This window comes from Chamaea fasciata, unplaced genomic scaffold, assembly GCF_029207755.1.
Source record: "Chamaea fasciata isolate MVZ Bird 193981 ecotype frontalis unplaced genomic scaffold, bChaFas1.0.hap1 SCAF_18, whole genome shotgun sequence".
In the NCBI taxonomy this organism is placed as follows: Eukaryota; Metazoa; Chordata; class Aves; order Passeriformes; family Sylviidae; genus Chamaea; species Chamaea fasciata.
In genome coordinates, this window is record NW_027094103.1 from 2,488,994 (window position 1) to 2,501,517 (window position 12,524).

The 12,524-nt window shown below is 48.1% G+C and overlaps 1 protein-coding gene across 5 annotated transcripts in view; it reads right to left on the minus strand.

Annotated features, from left to right (window-relative positions):
* Window positions 1–12,524, minus strand: part of GGT1 (gamma-glutamyltransferase 1) — a 56,307-nt gene that overhangs the window by 17,181 nt on the left and 26,602 nt on the right. The window contains exons 1-2 of one of the 5 annotated variants that reach the window (XM_066199764.1): window positions 7,202–7,222; window positions 5,570–5,626 (exon numbers count right to left, since the gene is read on the minus strand). The exons of 2 other annotated variants lie outside the window; for them this stretch is intronic. The gene's annotated coding sequence lies outside the window, so the exon portion shown is untranslated. Of the gene's footprint in view, window positions 1–4,876; window positions 5,013–5,569; window positions 5,645–7,201; window positions 7,223–12,524 lie in introns of those variants that run through there. 2 more of the 5 variants (XM_066199765.1, XM_066199762.1) reach the window with 2 other exon arrangements.

Below are 12,524 nucleotides of genomic sequence, written 5' to 3' on the forward strand. Positions count from 1 at the left end.
TTGCTGCAGAAGGGCAGTAGCTGTGCTACACTGACTCATTCACGTTTGGCCTAGTTCCAAGATTAAAAGCTTTAGGGTGATATTTTCTCTGTCTAAAAATACATCCTCTTTTCTGTAATCGCCACAAAATGGAGTTCTGTTTAACATTTACGTGTGGAAAAAATCAGTGCTATAAAACATGAGCATTTCAGCCCTGAGGTATTTGGAAGGAATATAGCCTGGCCCATCCTTCAAAGATGACTTTCAAATGCCCCTTTCAAGACATTGTATGAAGAGCACAGACCCCTTCAGTTATATTGCTTTTGTCCAAGAGGTCTTGAGCAAGAAATGGAAGCTTTCTGGAAAGTAGATACTGGCACAGAAAATACTCTGTTCACTGTGTCTGATTTATTGATGTGAGATTCATGATGCTCCACAGAAAAGATCGTGACAGGAGCACACAACTATCCTCTGAAAAAGCAGACAGTGTGGGTCTCTGCCCCAAACAAATCAACCTCCACTTTCAGTCTGCCTCACCTTTAATATTAACAGGGCAATTTAAGATGCAGTCTACTGAGCAGAACCCTGTTCTTAATTTACTGACCCTGTAGGCGTGATGATGGTACCAGGTTTTATTCTTAATGATTCCATAGTTCTAAAGTTGCTGCATCCCTGAAGTGGGTCTAGATCAGAAGAGAGTCTCCCTGAAACATTTGTCTCAGAGGGTGCAAGGTGACATGGAAAGGCTCTAAGAAAGCCCAGTTCTGAATCATATTTATCCCACTGTGGTATTTCACACCCGCTGCTGAAAGACGGGGTTTAGATCAGTGAGCCAACAAAACAAAGCAAAATCTGTCCTTCTTCAAGGACAGTGCAGTGTCAGGTTCTTACCAGCACAGAGCTGGAACAAGCTGGATGCTCCTCAGCAAGTTACTCTTTCACTTATGCACAAAGTAGAGTTGAAGATAGGGTCAGAGAAAGTTATGAAACCTGAAGTCAGCGCCTGCAGTTCCAAAGGGTGAACACTGCCGTGTACAGGTTGTGCTATGCAAAGCTACCTTATTTCAGCTGAACATAATATTTGGCAATTATCAAGTATCTCTGTCTAGGCACTAATATAGCAGAGAGCCCTGTTGTAACTCAGCCTTACATGTTTCAAGCTGAAAAGCCAGACCTCAAGCAGTAATGCCATCTTTAACGCAGGTGCATTGCTGACTTGTTCTTCTCAACCCATTACAAATAATAATAATAAAAAAAATCTCCTGAAGGAGTTGCCACCTCCTTCCGCCTGTGATGTTCGTGGCACGGTCACCTTTAACATTCCCCCAAAATTAGCGTGCGCTATTACATTGAATCTTGAGCAACACAGGAGTGCATCTTTCGGCAAATGAAGCAACGCTTTCATAGCTCGTCATGGAACTTGCAGATACTGAAAAGCATCAGGCAACCCAAGGCGCTCCTGGGCAATTTTTCTTTCAGTTTCTTCCCCCCACCCTTGTTGGTTTTTTTTCTGTAGGAGTTTCATGAAGCGACCCCAGCAATGACTCACAGACCACATCTACTGTTTAGACTCCTACTTTTTATGGCAGAACAAGCAACCCGAGGCCTCCATTTCCCAATGTTTTACCATCCCAATGCACTATTGGAACAGACTCTGTTACAAGGTGTTGTAGCTTAGGTTTACCTCTTGTTGCAGGTTAGCTATTTTCCCCATGAGGAAGTCCTTCCCCTCTAACAGAGGAGAGTTGCAATCCATTACTACCTGAAAATGAGCATTAAAAATAGCATCTTGAGTGCCCACTAACACAGAGCTCTACATAAGCACATGAGGCTTCCTCCTACTAAATAACAGTCCCTTTTGGACCCCTTGCTCTACCCTTCCATGATGAGGGCAACCAGTGGAAGCTAGGTACAAGCTGTATGGGTAGCAGACAACTCCAGTTTTGGCTAAACATGACCTAAGAAACACTGATTCGAAAAGAGATCACTGCTGAAAAAGCCCTGGAAAAGTCACTAGGGAAGACTCTGAGAGAAAAGGTACTTTAAGAATGGAAAAGATGCCTAGTGTGCAAGAGGTCGAGTTGACTAAGAGCAGGGACACAAAAGTTGCCTTATAGAGCTGAAAATAAACAAGCAGGTGTTTGTCCACAGCCAAAGCACCTCCTTCCCCTCCCGTGAGAGCTGCTTCCACCGTAACTCACCTGCTGAAAGGGAGCCACCCACTAAACCCACAGGCTTTCATTTTATGGATCTGTTTTCCCATAATCGCCCACAGGTGCACACTTATCCCTGGGACAAAAGTAAGCAAGTGGAAGATAGCTGGTGAACAGGGAGGTTTATTAATCCTTTCCTGTCAGCCACACTGGTTAACCAGTCCTGGTTATATCCTTCTAACCCCGGAGGCAGCTGCAGCAGCATTGCTGGGACGGTGCTGTGTGAACTGCTGGGTCTCCTCAGTGCTTGGGGGTTGTTGGTTGCTGTTGCAGAAGAAACCCTTCTGCTCCTCCCTTCCAGAAATGAGTGGCTCTCCTCTGTCCAAGTTCTGCCTTCTTTTATCATTTTTCCTCAATTTTATCTCTCTGCTCTCTCAACTCAATCTTACTCATTAACTTTATGTCAAGCTCTGCAGTTTCCAAAACCTACATCAATCTGTACCATTTATCTACCAGCTTAAAAAAGCCCTTTAATCTTTGCAAACCCTTTCTGCCAGGCCACCAAAGGGACTGCGTTCTTGCAGCTGACAGAGCTGCCTTTCCCGCAGCAGCCAGCAATGAGCTCAGCAACACAGTCCCACACAACTTCCCCTCAACCTCACCATCCCTGACTAAAAGGGGACAGGGATGCTGGAGACAGGGGAAAGAAGAGGGAATGACACAGGGAAAGAAGAAAACCTAAACTGGTGAAGGGGGGCAAAATAAATGAATGAAGATAGGAGGACAGAAAAGGTGAAAGAAGAGGAAAAGGGGAAACTGAAAGGCAAAAAATGAACGATGCCCTCTCTCTCAAGGCTAGAGGTTTTCCCCAGTCTTTCCTGACCACTGGACTTGGACCTGTCCTGCACAGGCACATTGAAGCTCTCAGATCACAGATGAAGTTTGGACTTCCTTGATGCTGTGAAGAAGGGTTTATGTAATTTTTATGTAAGGTTTATGTAATGTTACACCTACCATAGAAGATAACTGTGTATTTTATAGACTGTAGAGCATCTGGATGGGTGGGTGAGGCCACCAAAACCCCTGGATTCTGGTTATAATAAATGAACTCAAGACTGCATTCACTGAAGAGGTTCCACAGACTTCAGCTGAAGTTGGAAGAGAGCTGTTTCCAACTGAAAAAAAATTGTAGCTACCTGCTTAAATTCACCTGTTTTTGTTAAACCAAGACTCTACAGGTAGGGGAATACCTTAATGACCCTAGAGCTGGTTTGAATGGCTTTGCATCTCCTATCTCAGTCCTGTTTGCTGTGGACACCTGGATCAGGAAATGCACCCCAGGACTGAGATCTTGCGAGAAAAACCCTGGTCCTGGAGAGCCCACCCCTGACCTGTTAGAGGGGATCCAGCCAAGAGCAGGAGCAGGTCTTTGTTTTCTAAACACATATAGGAGAGTGCCATTCTTTTAGTTCTGGTAAGGAGCAGAGAGTCTCTCAGGTGCTGTTCTGGTTCTTCATGTGTCTAAATATTCATTTTCCTGGGTGGAATCTGCTCATTTTCATACAAATACAGTTGCCCTTGATAGTTCTTTGCAACAGATTTTTTTTTGAAAACAAAGAATTGAATGTGGAGTGCTTGATTTATTTCAGAATATTTCTTTCTCTTTCACAGGCCAGTTCCCACACACATGAACGATCCCCTGACCTGCGCTCTACTGAGTGCTCTGCATAAGGAGCTCTGCTGTCTCCTACAGCATTGCCCTTCCACCCTGCTTCTGGATCACACACACCCATCATCCCATTGGCCCTGCAGCTCTTCTGGTTCTGCACCTGCCTCCTGGCCTTTCCCCTAGGTAGCAGGTAAGAAACCTGCCAGTGCTTGACCTCCCACACCAACAGGGCTTACATTTTTCAGGTTACCAATTGGAAGCACAGAGTGACATGGAAAGAAGAGATATCCAACATCTAATGAAATCCAAATCATGGATTTCAGCCTACTTCTTAGACCTTGATTCCTCGGAAGAGCACCACCTGCCAGAGGGACATTGACTGACATAAGAATTTCTCATCCTCAGGACCCCATGAAATCTGCCTTCCCATGTTTGTGTAGCTCTGAGTGACCAGCTCTCCGGTCGTTTTGGGAGCCTTTCCTGTGTCAGCTTGTCAAAACAGCACTTCTCTTATCAGCAATCCCTGTCACGTACACTACCTGCAAAACCTTTACAACCCAAAAAGGAGCCGGGACCAACATCAGCTTGGGTGGTAGACAGTACCTGCAAAGGGTTGGATGGGCCATGCCGAGGTCAAATGTCTTCCCCAGTGATGGGACTGAGATCCCAGCTCACTAGACTTCCAGCTCCTTGCCCTGATCTCAGCCTGTCAGAAACCCCAATCCTTCTAGAAGCCATCAGTCCATGTGCTGCTGACCCTGCCAAGGCACAGCAGCTCCCCTAAAGGGTGGCTCAGCAGCTGCTCAGGCTGCCTGGACAGAGACCCTGCAGCCTTTGCTAACTGAGGCAATCCAAAGGCAACACGAAGATCAAGTCCTGTCAATCCTTGCAAGAGAGAAACACTTGCTCTTCAACCCTGAGCCTGAAGGCTTGTGAAACAAAGCTACCCTTTAATAAAATGGGATTAATGAGGTGGAAAGGTACGCAATAAAGGGAAAGAAACAACTCCACAATTTCACACCCCAATCCAACCAAAATATGGAGATGATAAGATAAAATCATGCTGTTTACTCACTACTTTAAAAGGTCCGTTCCCCCTGGATGCAGTCCACCTCCAGCCAGTGACACCAAAAGAAGGGGCTTCTGCCTGGTTCCCTCGTCCCTTATTCCTCAAGAGTTCCCAGAAGCAGGGACTCCAAAAACAAGACGGGTGACACAGAGCTGAGTGGCAGCTAGGCTTCATATATGGGAGTGGTCAGAAGGGGAGGGTGATGTAATGAAGCCCTATCTTTGAGCAGTAAAGGCATGCCACCCTTCCCCCTCCCTGTCCCTGAAGAATTGTTGGCTCACAGGGCAAGATGAGAACAGAGTGGTCCAGCACTTTCCGTGCCGTGCTTTCTCACGGTAAAGGGAACAGCGGAGAGGGTGGGGAGCAAGCAAAGATCAGAGTTGGATGGAGACAATACTTTGATGTGAGGTAGTCCCAGGAGTGAATCTGTACCGGCAGAGTTGTTTCTTTTCTTCATGCATCAAACAATTCTCTGCCAAGTTGCTGGTTTCCCCTGGCATAAGTCCTGACAGGGGGGACACTCTCTGCGTTAGAGCACTGGTGTCCCCGTACCCGTCCTGACAGAGGAAACCCCATTCCTGCCCTCTTCCAGGTTGGCTGACGCTGGAGCACTGCCCAGCTCCATGGCCATAGGGGCTGAGAGCTCTGTAGAGGAGAAGAAATGTGCATCCCATAAATGGTGGTGTCTTGGACACTGACCTGGGAAGCTCTTGAGAGGCACATCCTGCCCTTCTCCATCAGAGGAAATCTTGAACCCTGTGAATGGAGAGGAAATCTCTCAAGGATGTGCCAGTGCTGTCCAAAGGGAAAAGAATTAATTTTTTACTTCCTTCATTTCAGTTTTGTTGATCTCTCACTGAAGGGCTTGTTTGACCATGAAAAGCCACGTCGGGCATTAGGACAAGGTTTGCCTAATTCAAAGGTTATAAACAATCAGTTGGGTAGCTCTGTGATTGCTGTATAAAGGGAGAGACCAGGTCTAACAAAAGGTTTCTGTGTGCTCTCAGATGAGGCAATTGGAAAAGGCAGGAGCCAGTCCAGGCTTTCACAAAGTGGAATTCACAGTTACAGTCCTCCACCAGGAGCAGCACCAAGATCCACAGGATCGTGCAACAGCAGCCAAACAAAACCCACCAGCTCCGAGAACCAAAGCCTCACACTGACAGGAACCTCCGTGAGTACTTCTCCAATTTGGCTGGGGAAAGGAGATGGGGGAATGATTCTTGCAAGAAGGGCTGCTTGAGCAATGAATAGTGAACTGAACTGGAGAACAGCAGTGCCTTTACCACTTCACAGGTTATTTTTTTAGCCAGAGATGTCCCCTGTCGACACAACACTGTGCCATCTCAAGTAAAGGAGCTACTCCTGTGCACTGGAAGGAGCATTCCTGTGCACAGTCTCTTGACTGCTCTGAGAATTAAGCCTGAGTCTTTCTTACCCTGAGGAATGGCTCTGATATGATAGTGTCAAGGGACTTGAAAGCAGATACACAATTGAGAACCCCTTTTAAGTGCCATGAAAGGTACCTAATAGATTTTTTCAGATCCAGGACAAACCAGCTCCCTCTTACAGATGTAAGATTTCCTCTACCATATTTGCACTCTCCTGCAAATTACAGAATCCCAATAAGGCTACTCCCTCTTGTTCTGTTGTTTTGAGGGGTCCTGGCTTTGGCGCTATTGGGAACGAAACAGAAACAATTAACATTTAATTGTTATGTTATCCTTATCCAAACAAGAATCTGTACCCAACAGGTATTTTTCAGTTCAACCACAACTGCAGCAGAAGCTGTCCATCCCAAGGAAAGCTCCCCATCTGCTCAGTGTGCAGCATGTTTGTTACAGGATTGCTGGGAGACAACCTGAACACGCTGGGTGGGTGACAAAGTAAACTCTAACCAAACTGTAAGCACAAAGAGGAAGAACAGAGCCATAATAGGTCCCTTCCCCTATTTCTCCACTGATACTCCTGGTAAGAGACAGAGACACAGGGGAGACTGTGTAAAGCTGCCTACCAAATATGGATCTCCAGTACTTGCTGCACCTACACGAAGATCTCCAAACTCCATTACCTGTCCAGACTGCTGAATTCTTATCATCATCACCACAAAAAATAAAATATATTTTTTTTTAAATCACTACTTAGGGGCATTTTAAAGCCCTTACTATCAGGGCCAGGAAGCCTTACAGGCCCACATGATAAAAGCATTTATATCCCCTCTTCAGAGACAGGACAACAGACATCTTGCCCAGGGCTTCAGAGTAGGACAGTGCCTGAGCTGGAATAAGGACTCTTCCCCCCAGATTCCTTAACCAGGTTCCTAGATATTACCTTTCTTCCCTGTCACGTGCCTGCTATATACAGTAAATCCAGAGGAAGTGACAGGGGTGGAGGCTGACACGGACCTACTGCACTGTGCCCAGAGCTCCATGGGATGTTGTGTTCAGTGCTCCTCACAGCTTTGGTCTCTCCTCCACTATAAACAGGAAATTAATAAAACATGAAGGTAGCACCTTCCATCTCCTTGTGAAAAAAGACAGCAGATTAGATTGCAGCGGAGGAGCTGGGAGGAAGTTCAAAGTGTTTGCCACTTAATGGAAAACTTACAGATTGCTTTACTTACAGAAAGTTGTTGGGTAACTAATCACTGTTAAAGTCTAACCTAAGTAAGAGGGCCCTAAAACCAGAGGAACACAGACTTGCCCAGCAAGAGCCAAGGTCCACTTTCCATTCTGCTTAAGAATTAGTAGGACTTGGAGATGTGAGGCTCAGAAGTTGTTCCTGGACGTGAACGAACACTGACTCACAGAGATCTGAGCGTGCAGCCCACCCAAACCTCGCCTCATGAGAGCTGTGCTTCTCAGGAAATCCCCCAACTTCTTGTTCCTTTCTCAGCAGTTTCTGCTGAAGGATCAGTTCTACTGCTCTGCGAGCAACAAATGAAACCTCTCATCATAAAATCCAGCACATCCCGGTAAGCCAGAATCTGTCCTGGGTTACCTTGGTACGGCAAGGTTTCAATGGGACCATGTGGCAGGGTCAGGGCAGCGGCCTCTCAGAGAGGGATGGGGCACAGCAGCAGCACAGCCCTCCCCAAATCTGTCATTGCCAAGCTGCTTGCCCAGCCCTGGGGGTGCCTTCTGCCAGCACTGCAGGGCCACTCAGCTCACAGAGGGGTGGGAATCAACCCAGCAAAGAGCCACGGATGGCTCTTAAGTGCTGCGAGGGAAGAAATCCCACGGAGTCCCTGAGAAGGCTGTGGATAAAGCTCTAATTTGCACTGAGTGGGCAGGGGCTATGGACATTCTGCCTTCACTACTGCCAGGCTTCAGAGGGCAAGCCTATCTCAGGGATCAACACCCAGAAGCAAGAGTTTCATGGACCTTTACACTGGGACCCCTTTCCCTGCTGTAGGCAGGTGAGGAGGGTGCTCAGCAGTCATACAAATAGTTCATATAGCCCTACATAGAAGAGGTGCACACCATGCAAGACAGCTCACGCCCTGAAAGAGAATCTGGACGTACAACTCTTTCATTCCAGTGGTTCTCAGCACTTCATACTCTCCGGGTTCATACTCCCCAGAACAACGGCCTCAGGAAATAAGTGAATTTTCCTTTTTATAGAATAAAATAGAATTTCTTTCACTCACTGCAGACCCAACATTGCCCTTGCTTCAGGCTCACATTTAGTCCAGCTAAGGCTTGGGCAATACATTTCATGTCTGTGTGGTCATTTGCAACCTGTGAGTTTTAACCTTAGGAAAGAAACACAAGCACAGGTTCAGTCTTGGTGCACACCATGAGCTACAGCCCACGTGTGCAATGGGCACCACTGTACAATGGGACAGGCTCCCCTCACAGCCCACCACAGCAAAGAGCAAAGCAGCTGAGCAAGTTCAGCTTCCCCCAGCCCCAGGCTATACTCTGAAATCACTGGGTGACTCAGTGCTGTCCAGAAGGGCAGTCACAAAGTTCCTATGAAAGAAGACTCCAGAGACAGGAGCCTGTCTTGACTGGCCTCTGCATCTGAATGCAGAAATCTGGCAGGTTTGGTGCTTGCAGCATCTCCTTCTCTGGGCAGAGCATAACACAGGACTAAGGAAAGGATAGGTGCTCAAACACCAACAAGTCTTCTGTCCTGAGAGATGCCTCATGCTACCAGGAGAACAGGACTCACACCTCAAGTACAGATCACAGAAAAGAGTCCCTGTCTGGTTCGTGTCCTGTCTGTCTCCTTCAGGGCTTGTTTGTTTAGGTGCTGCAAAGGGCACCAGAAATGCCCATCTTCTTATGAGAAACCACAGTCACAAACCTCTGCCTCAAAGCACTTGGAACCTCTGTTGGAAAGTGTGAGGAGGTCAGCTGGGCTGGAGGCAGAGCCTGCACCAGCACGGCTCCGGGAACACACACTTGGCTTTGGGAGGAGCGCACGGGCTGCAGGGGCTGGACACACGGCCCCGCACAGGAGCTGCCCCAGCAGCTCTCCCCTTCCATACCACACACAGGGGCTGCTCAGCCTTTACATCACAGCCTCTCTGGGCAGCATGGGGCAGGTGCTGGTGCCTTCCCACCCGCTGAACCGCACCTGCTCCCATTTCCCCTGCCAGAGGGAGCCACAGACGCCTTTGCCACGTTTCCACGCGATCTCTGGGGAAGGCTTGGTTTGTTTGCCCAGCGTGCCAGGGCTGCAATTAGCTGGTGGAGTGGGCCAGTCACACCTGCACAAAGCTGCTTGAACCCCCCTCTATCAACCCAAGCCCCCTGACCCCCTGACCTTCCCAGGGAGAAATGACAATGCATGAGAAACGACAAGCAATGCACTCTCGAAGATCAGGGTGGCTCCTATAAACACAGACACCTCCTAAATTTTGAGAGCCACAGCAACCAATGCCATCAGGCACAAATGGACTTTTGCAGGGGGGTAGAGCGGCCTTCCCTGGGAAAGGCTCTCACCTTCCCTGCAGATAGAGGCCAAAGGGCTTCCCACAGGCTGGAGCAATGTTCCACACGTCAGCCAGCAACTCCAGCCCTCTGATGCTGTGGGTTTAACCATTTTCTGACACCAGCTGTGCCTCTGTCTCCCACCTTGTCCCCTCACAGTTGCCCATAGCACTGGGGAAGAGGATCAATTTTCGGTGAGGTCAGCCTGATGTGTCACGGGGGTTTGTGGGAAACAGACCTTGGGGTTCGACAGGGCTGCTCCTCTGTGAGAGCTCCCACAGCCAGAAATGAACCTTGAACTCCAGCAGGGCAGGGCAGAATTGTGCAGAGACAGAAGACTAGATAAAAGACATTACCTTTTTATAGATATGGATTTTTTTTAGAAGAGCAGGAAGGAGCAGGAAAGAGAGGCAGAGCCCAGAGCCTGGTCTGGCTGTTCAGATGTGACGCTACCAGAAATGCTGGCTGCTCTTGAAAAGGCTTCCTGACTCCCCCCCATGCCACCCTGGCCTCTGCCACAGAGATCCCACCAGCCTCGAGCTAATTTGGGCTCATGGGTGAGAACACAGAAACACAATAGTGACAGGAATGAAAGGCAACAAAGCAATAGGGAGGGTGACACCCAGGAGACCTACTCTGATCAAAACCCAACAGCATATCAAAGGGGATCTGTGAAGACAGGGAAGAGCCTTTTGTAAAAGCCACAACTGAGCCAAATCCTGCGGTTTTTACGTTCTCTTGGGAACCCCAGGATGAAGACTGCCCCAAAGGGGGACCCCCGTGCCAGGCCAGGCCATGTGCCAGACACTCTGCACACCGAGCAGCCACACACCCATGGCACAGTCGCTGTTTGCCCTATGCATGTGCTTCTTAATTACAGCTTTTATTTGCAAAGCATCTCTTACAGAAAAGACAAATTGCATTACTCTCAGCTTATTAAAATCACACTCAGATTTCCTCAACTGCTAATTACACCCAGGCAGCAGTGTCAGTGTAATTAAAGCCGGGATGGAGTTTGGGGATACAGCTGTCACACAACCCCTTCCTGCACCGGGCTCAGCTGAGCCCTGCCCAGGCACAGCCCCGTCATGCCACGAGCGAAGGTGATGCAGGTGAAGCCAGGCACCTCCTCAGCACAGGGGAGGGGGCCTCCCCTGCACCAAACCGCCCCAGTTACGGCCGGGCACCCACCCTGACTCTGCTGCAGTGGCCTTGGGGTTACAGCACTGAGGTGTGGGGAGGGAAGGGGGGCCTTTCTCCTGTTTCTGGTGCTAAACGGTTGCAATAAATCACACTGCCAGTCCAAGCCTCCATTTGCTTTCATGCAAAACAGAGATTTTTGGGCTTCCCTGGTAGTTAGGCAGCTCTGGGAACAAACCACAGATTGGAGTCTTGCTGGCACCCAAACACTTTAAAGCCTGACTGTGGCACACAACAGACTTGGGAGTGGATTACACAGGGGAAGGTGTGAAGCCCTAGGAACTAAGTTCCAAAGAACTGAGAGACAACAATAAAAGAGCTTACAGACCTGCAAGGAGCTGGGAGCCTGCTGGAGAACCAACTGTGCCTCTGCAACCCTCGGTCTTGGCAGAAGGGCCACCACAGGTGTGCAAACAGCTGTGGGGCCAGCACAGCAAGGACCTGCCCTGAGCTCAGGCATCTCAGAAACAGAGCTCCCAGGGCACAGGACCAGGTAAGCTTTGGGCAAGTGGGGACTTAACCCCAGCACTGGCTTCCTGCTGCCGAGGGGATGCTGTAGAGAATACCACCTCCGGGAAGATGGAGCGCTAATTAGGGAAAGCAGATAAAGACTGTCTCTCTGTCAAGATGAGCTTCCTTCCCACTGAAATCCTCACAGTTTCAGTGCTCAGCAGGATGCAAGCACATCCTTAAATGATTTCCTGGAGCCTAGTTTCAAAGATCAGTCCCTTGAAAAGCAGGAACATGCCAAGATCAATAGCAGACCCAGGAGAGCTCTAAGCATGCCGGCTCCAAAACCACCAGGCTTTCACTACAGCCAGTTACCTATCAGATGCTAAGGGCCACTGCTGCCTTTTCATATTTGAAAAGGCAACCAAGATTTTTCTTCCTAAGCAATCAGCCTTACTTAAGCACCAAGGAAAAAAAAGATCAGTAGGAAATTTCACATTTCGGAAACAGCACGATGTGCCTGTGCAATATAACCTGGAGAGGCAAACCCACAGAGAGAGTTCACAGACAAAGAGGAGCAGAGCTCACAGATACTGGATGTGATCCCAAGAACAAGGATATGCTCATCTGCTCCTTGAATAGTTTTACTACTAAATCCCTAAAGTCACGAACAGGATGTGCTGGGCAGCAGCTATCAGGTGATCATTTTTAATCCAATACAAGTTACAAGAGAAGAATTACTGATCAAAACTTCACGTGGAAAAAGCTTAGTGGGTGTCCTGTGGATGCCGGAGGCAGCATGTTCAATATATTTACTTGTGGCCCAGAGATGAAATAGTAAAGATAACATATGGAGCTAGCAAAAGACATCAGGAAGATTTCAGTTGTGGAAAACTTGAAAACATCTGTGAAACGGGGCAAATAATAGCTGATGAAATTCAATATAGAGAAACATGTAATGCCTGGCTGTGATAAATCAATATGAAGGATAGATATATATTGATGGGTTTGAGTTAGAAGCTCCTTACACCACTGTTAAATCTCTTAAAAGATTTGGGGTGGGG